The sequence below is a fragment of the Apodemus sylvaticus genome, chromosome 12 (assembly GCF_947179515.1).
Source record: "Apodemus sylvaticus chromosome 12, mApoSyl1.1, whole genome shotgun sequence".
Classification (NCBI taxonomy): Eukaryota; Metazoa; Chordata; class Mammalia; order Rodentia; family Muridae; genus Apodemus; species Apodemus sylvaticus.
Genome location: NC_067483.1, coordinates 84,060,237 through 84,067,448, shown reverse-complemented (window position 1 = coordinate 84,067,448; position 7,212 = coordinate 84,060,237). Strand labels below are relative to the sequence as shown.

The 7,212-nt window shown below is 42.3% G+C and overlaps 1 pseudogene; it reads left to right on the top strand.

The window, feature by feature from the left end:
* The first annotated feature begins 2,317 nt into the window (after positions 1-2,317).
* Positions 2,318-6,995, top strand: LOC127697090 (40S ribosomal protein S2-like; annotated as a pseudogene).
* Positions 6,996-7,212: the final 217 nt, after the last annotated feature.

Below are 7,212 nucleotides of genomic sequence, written 5' to 3'. Positions count from 1 at the left end.
TGTGTGTGTGTGTGTGTGTATACATATTCCTTCCTAGTTTCATATTTTTTCTTGGAGTCAGATTGTAAAGCCTCCATCGTCACTTGGCCACTGTAAGTATCTTGACTTAGATCTTCCATTTCACCAGTCAGAAGGGATTGAACCTATGCTGTAGATGGTGATGGATTATCTTCCTCAGCTGAGATTGCACCTTGAAAGGTTCCTTCTCACTTCGATGATCCTAGCAGTCTTGGGCAACCCAAGCAACGTCAGAAAGTCTACATCGTACTTCAAACCCAAGAAAGCCCTCCAGCTCCTGGGAAATCATTTCAGAAACAAAGCCAGGAAAGCCTTGACTGTGGAGGGACCTCTCAGGATGCTGTTAAAGTGATGGAGAAAGCCCTTGATACCTTCCACTCACCCAAGTGCCTCTCCATGCCAGGGAGCCCACAGTTCTCAGTCTCTCTCTCTCTCTCTCTCTCTCTCTCTCTCTCTCTCTCTCTCTCTCTCTCTCTCTCTCTCTCTGTCTCTCTCTCAGATTCTCTGTCTCTGTCTCTCTGTCTGTCTGTCTGTCTGTCTGTCTGTCTGTCTCAGACAGCAAAGACAAAGGAAGGACCCCCCAGAGACATATTTGTTAGTAAACACTGGCAGAGATTAGTTTGGATAATTTATGGAAGATACTGAGTGTTAAAATCCTGCACTTGATTGAGAGAGAGTCACAGCGGTGGATAATAGCAGGTCATGATTAGGGGGCAGTACTTAAGAATTAGAGAGGAGAGAGGGGGAGAATAAAAGGTAGACAAGAGTATGAATGTGCTGTGTATGGATAGCAGTCATCTTCATGTTAAATGATTAATGAGACCTAAAGGAATCAGAATATTAAATTTGTATATGCCTTCATCCCATGCCTTTTTGTTGTTAAATCTTAATATGAAGAAGGGCACAAACCCACTATATATTTGAGTTTCCTTTATCTCAACAATTGTTCCAAATTAGAGGGTGGGAATGTATTTGCTTTTGTCACCCTAGGTACCTACTGGTGCCAGGTACCTAGTAGGTCTTATACAAATGCTTATGAATAAAAACTCTAGACTGGTTCTCTATCAAATATTTTAAGATGAATTAAATGTTTATTTAATTTATCAAGTGTTCATAAATTGTTCCCAAAACAAGTGTGGTAAACAACATTCCCAAACCCACTCTCTGAGGTCAGTATCTCTTGGGATGCCAAACCAAAAACATCAAAGAAAACAAAATCACAGGCAACTATGAATATAGCCATAAGAATTCTCAATACAATGCTAGAACACCAGAGCACACAAAGCACTATGCACACAGTGAAAGGGCTTATCCTAGGGAGGTAGATTTGGTTTAACATTTGCAATCAACTTAGTGCAATTCACTATGCCAATAGAAGGAAAAAAAACCTTATCATCTCTGTAGAGAAAGCATTTGACAAAACTCAACATCTTTTCATGATTGAAAATAAAGCAATGAAAGGATTCAGAAAATTTTCTCAATTCAGTAAAGGGCAATTTCACAAAACCTTACCACTATGCGGGGGAGATGCAACAGCAGGAAACAAAATCAAAGGTACCCAGAAGATGCAGGAGGAAGCAGTAAAACTGCCTCTATTCATGGACTTGATCATCCATGTGCAAAATTCTTAAGTAATCCACTAAAAAAATTATTAGAACTTATCAACGAGTAAAGATTAAATATTTTCAGATTCAATAAACAACACAAAGATGAAATTGAGAAAATACATGCACAATGGCATCAAAGAGAATAACATGTAGAAATAAATCTAACAAAAGAAATACAAAGCTTGTACTCTAGAAACTACAATACACTCTTGAAGTAAATTAAAGAACGGCAAACTGCAAGATCCTACATTTGTAGGGATTGGGATAGTCCAGGATGGCAGGGTTCCTCAAACTGATCTCCAGTTTAATATGATTAATATTGTTATTCTCGGGTTTCCGCACCAAATGTTGGGTTCATAAAAAGAGAAAGAGGTTTAGAGAATATGGTATACGGGCGGTGTGAAGGAGGAGATGCCTCAGCAGGCCCATGCCCAGGCATCCCTTCCCCCTGAGGGACCAGACACACACAGACATGGTATAGAGTAGAGTTTATTCCGGGCAGAGGATGGAAGTTAATGGGGTAGTGGAGGCAGAGAGAGGGAGAGAGAGGGAGAGAGTAGAGAAGTGGAGGCCAGCCATGATCATGTGGAGAGAGGGGGAGGGGAGGTGAGCCCAAGAGGCCAAGAGGGGCAGAGAGAAGAGAGTGCCAAGAGGCAAGAGCTATGTGAGAGAGAGAGAGAGAGGGAGGGAGAGGGAGAGGGAGAGGGAGAGGGAGAGGGAGAGGGAGAGGGAGAGGGAGAAAGAGAGAGGAGGGGCAAGCAGCCCCTTTTATAGTGGGCCAGGTCTACCTGGCTGTTGCCAGGCAACTATGGGGCGGGGCATACCTGGCTGTTGCCAGGTAATTGTGGGGTGGAGCTTAGACAGAATCCTAACAAATATGATTTCTCTTCTGTCCAAATTATCCACTCGATTCTACACTTCATAATAGTTTTACAAGGGACATTGGAGAAGCATTATTTACAGTAGCTGAAACAGGTAGAATATGGAGAAATTCTACATATGGAAAAACAAATGTCTATTAGTTGATGAATAAATAAACAAATGCAGTATATCCATACAAAGAACCAGTTGACCAAAAGCTACATAAATGTTACTCACAAATTAAAGTATGAATGATCCTTGCAAATACTTTGCTAGTGAAGGAAAATTGTGAAGGGACACACATTGTCATTCTATATCAATGTCCAGAACACATAAATCTAGGTCTAGACGCATACTGTAGTCTAGTGGTTGCCTACAGATGAGAACAGTGTGGAGAGATGTGTTCAGTTGCGGGGTGACAACTAGAGTTTGGGTTTTCTTTTGGGGGTTATGAAAGTCTTCTAAAATTGATTGTGGGGTGGTGGTACAACTTGGTAAATATATTGAAGACCCTTCAGTCACTTTAAGTGTGGACTTTACTTCAAATGGGTGAATGGTATGGTATGTGTACTATATGTTCATAAACTATTTCCCCAAACCAAAACAAAAGGATGTTAATGAGTTTGTGTAAGGATTTTTATCCAGTTTACTATATGTAGAAATAGATTTAAACAATGCCTTTCAAGCTCTAAGATAAATTTATAAAAGCTTTGGGAACAACACAAAATTTTATCTGCACTAGAAGATAATCCAAGTGGGGTGTGGTGGCATAAACCAGTAATCCCACACGCTGGTGACTGAAACAGGAGAATCCTGGGCTAAGTAGCTCCTATCACAGTTTGGGGTGGGGCACTGATAAAACTGGGTCAGGTTTATTCTGAAACCCTGTCCACTTTCCACATCCTGGGGATGAAGCTTTCCCAGGGAGCTTCTTATTATCCTGCATCAGGGCAGTAAACTAACATTGCGTGTTTAAACACATTTCCAACTGCTAGTAGGATTTGGATGCAACTGTGGCAATCCACATAAAACTGAGCTCCCTGGTGGCTCCTGCTTAGCACGTGTGACACCCTGACATTTAACAACAATATCTGAGAAGCAATTTTCATGCTACGCATATTTCCCTAGATCATTCTTAATACGAAGTGAGCTTATTAAAAATCCCTTTCCCATTTGCTTCTCGTTCTCCGCATCTCAGGAACACAATGGTTACCCTGGCTACTCCCTCTGTTCTTAGCTGTACTCATTCTTCCCTCTGCCTCCACACTCTGCCAGTCCTGTCCTGATAGCTCCTGCCATTCCTATGCCATGCCATACTCTATGTCCAAACTCTACTCAGTGTCCCCAAATTCCAGCATTTCCAGTAGAAACCAAGTCTGCTCCACTTTTATTCTCTAGTCACTTTTAATCCTATTTTTGCTCAACAAAGAAAGATCATAAGGACAATGTTCATAGTAACAGACAAAGGAAGCCAAGAAGCTGTGTGTTGTTGCTACTGGTCACAGGGTTCAATATCTTAAAAACCAGGAGAGACAAGTTAGGACTGGAGGTGCTACTCTGACTTGCAGAAAACTAAGTGAATCTCATGCTTTGCATTCTGGAAGCTTCTACCTACTGTAGCAGCTGAATACCAGATGCTATCAGTCTTCATCAGCCACCGGTCTGAAGCAGAGTCTCTGGTTCAGCCCAGAGTATATCAGTCTACCTGGCTTGGAAGGCCCGGGATTTTTCTGCCTCAGTTTCTCCTCTCACATAGGCATGCTTGAGTACTTTCATAAGTGCCTTTATTTTAACCTTTAAGTAGTTTCTAGGGATCTGAAGATCTGAATGCCTGGTCCTCCAGTTTGCAAAGCAAGCACTTAATCTACTGTGCCAACTCCTCATCCTCAGAACATCCTTGGAAAATTAAGTTCTTTGTGTACTTGGTGACTGGCTTTGTTTTAAACCTCAGAAGCCATGACTCCATTTGCATTGATGTATTGACCCTTCAGATGTATTGACTTTCAAATCTCCAAGGTTGATAGAATACAAAGACCTTTAAAGATCTAAAAGAATCCTAGATGAGCCCAGTCTTTAACACAAAAGCCTCAAGAGAGACTCTTTAAATACCATCCCTAAACCAGGCTGAAAGGGGTTAAGATGTTTGTCAGTTCCACAGCATTCTGATTGCTTTTCAAGTTATTTGCCAGTCAATAGTATTTATTGAGTGATTGTCCTCTGTGTATCAGGCACCAATTTAGCTTGCAAATTGCATGTTCTGCAAAGAGAACTCTCTTACCCCTTGGCCAAGGCAAGTATATCTTTCTCTGCAAATGAACTCCTTCTGGGAGTTGCCGTGACATTTTGGAAGCTCCCAGGGGAGAGTGGAAGATATTGGTACTCTAATCTCATATAAATAGAAAAGGCAGGCTGGGCTTAGTTGTCCTTGGTGCCCATACCCATCCCCCTTTTACTCTCCTCTAGGTTGAAAGTTGAAGTACAAATTTGAAATGTACACTGGGACAGCCTAGGCTGACTTTGGCCATTTCTCTTGGTGGGCTATTTTTTGGATTTGTTAGATCCAGTAAAAAATAAAAAATAAAAAAATAAAAAATAAAGGTTTTGGGAGAGAGGAAAAGAACAGAGACTCTTGCTTAGTCATATATAGGAGAAATGCTCTGGGGAGTGTTGACTTAAACCAAATGGCAGAGTTTCAAAAAGTTTGACTTCCATACTGTACTTCGATGGGTAATGAAAGGCGGGGGCATGTAGCAAGATTGATTTAAAAAAATAAATAAGGATGTTTTGTCTGTATGTATTTCTGTGCCTCCCATGGGTGCCTGGTGCTTTTGAAGGTCAAAAGAGGGCATCAAATTCCCTACTGGACTTGGATACAAATGATGGTGAACTGCCACATGGGTGTGGGGATTGAACCAGGGTCCTCTGCAAGAGCAGCAAGTGCTCTTAACATTTGAGCCACATTTTCATCCCCACATACAGCAAGACTGAGAAATCTGGCTCCCCATTCCAATCCTGCCTGCGACCCATATGCAAACTATTCCCCCTCTGCGGCTTTCCAGACCCAGAGGTGCTTAGTTCACTCCTCTGTTCCTCACATAGCACTTGGCTAAGGCTGACTTGAGGTGGTTGTAGCTACTGACATTGGCATCTGAGCCCAAATGTCTCCTCTGTAACTCTTCTGTGCAAGTCTTCATCTTGTTTTCTTGTCAAAGGAGAAGGGAAAGTCTTATCTGTAAATGAAAAGGAGACTGTCCTGTCAGACAGGGCTCACACTGTGGACAGGATATCAAGTTCAATTATTTCTTTGGACTTTCCCAGCTGTCTAAGCAAGATCAGACTTTATATGTGAGCTCTAAGCCAAAGGGAGAGGCTCAGATATGTCCTAATTTTCTCTTTTCTAACATCACCAAGCATTTAGAGTTTGATTTGGTACCTCAAAGGATGACACTGAGCCGGGTGTGGTGGTGCACGCCTGTGATCCCAGCACTTGGGAGGCAGAGGCAGGTGGATTTCTGAGTTCGAGGCCAGCCTGGTCTACAGAGTGAGTTCCAGGACAGCCAGGGCTATACAGAGAAACCCTGTCTTGAAAAACCAAAAACCAAAAACCAAAACCAAAACCAAACAAACAACCAAACGAAAAAAGGGATGACACCGAATCTCTAGATCTGAAAGTGGGTGTTGTAGAAAATATATAGCTGGGAAAACAGAAGAAAGGAAGAAACCTTTCTTGGGAAAACATCAAATGGTGGCTCTCTGGGGCTTAAGCTTCAAAGGAGAATTAGGCAGTGGTCTTAGTCAAAGACAAGGAGTGGATCCCCCATCTCTAAGCTGGCCTGTCTAGATAGCAATATGAAGATCAAGTCCCTGGAGGAAATCTCCCTATTTTCTCTAGTAATTAAGGAATCTGAGATTACTGACTTTCCCCATTGGGAGCATCCTTAGACAGTGAGAGTCTAAAGATCATGCCATTACAAAAACAGACTTGAGATGGCCAGCAGACCAAGGCTTTTGGCATTTTTTGGGAACTACAATTGTCAAATTGGTTTGGGTATTGGCTACTCCAAGGAGCTAGCCACTGCTGTCCGAGGAGCTACCATCTCAGCCATATTGTCCATTGTTCCAGATCAGAATGGTTCCTGGAGGAACACGGAAGTTCCATCCTTGCACCATGCAAGGTGACAGGCCACTGTGGCTTTGTGCTGATGAGCCATACCCCTGCCCACAGAGGCACTGGCATCATTTCTGCTCCTGTGATCAAGAAGCTGCTGCTGCTGCTGGCCAGTGTTAATGACAGCCACGCAACTAGGGGCTACACTGCCCCTCTGGACAACTTCACCAAGGGCTCCTCTGATACCATTTCCAAGATTTACTGCCAACTGACCCCTTACCTCTGGAAAGAGAATGTGTTCATCAAGTCTCCCTATCAAGAATTCACTGGCCATTTTTGTGGAAACCCATACCAGAGATTCCACGCAGAAGACTCAAGCTTCAGTTGTGGCTACCACATAATACTTTTATACCAGAAAAATTAAGTGAATTCAATCTGGAAATAAAAGGAAATGGCTATTAGCCGTATCTTTGGATATCATGAAGATTCTTTAAAAAAAATTTCATTTTAAAAATACAAAGTACTCTTAGTTCTGGCAGGGGAACTAAGTGTGCTAAGAATGGGAATCTGCCTAGACCACATTAACCATTGGCTACAAGCAGCACGTTCCCCACAGAA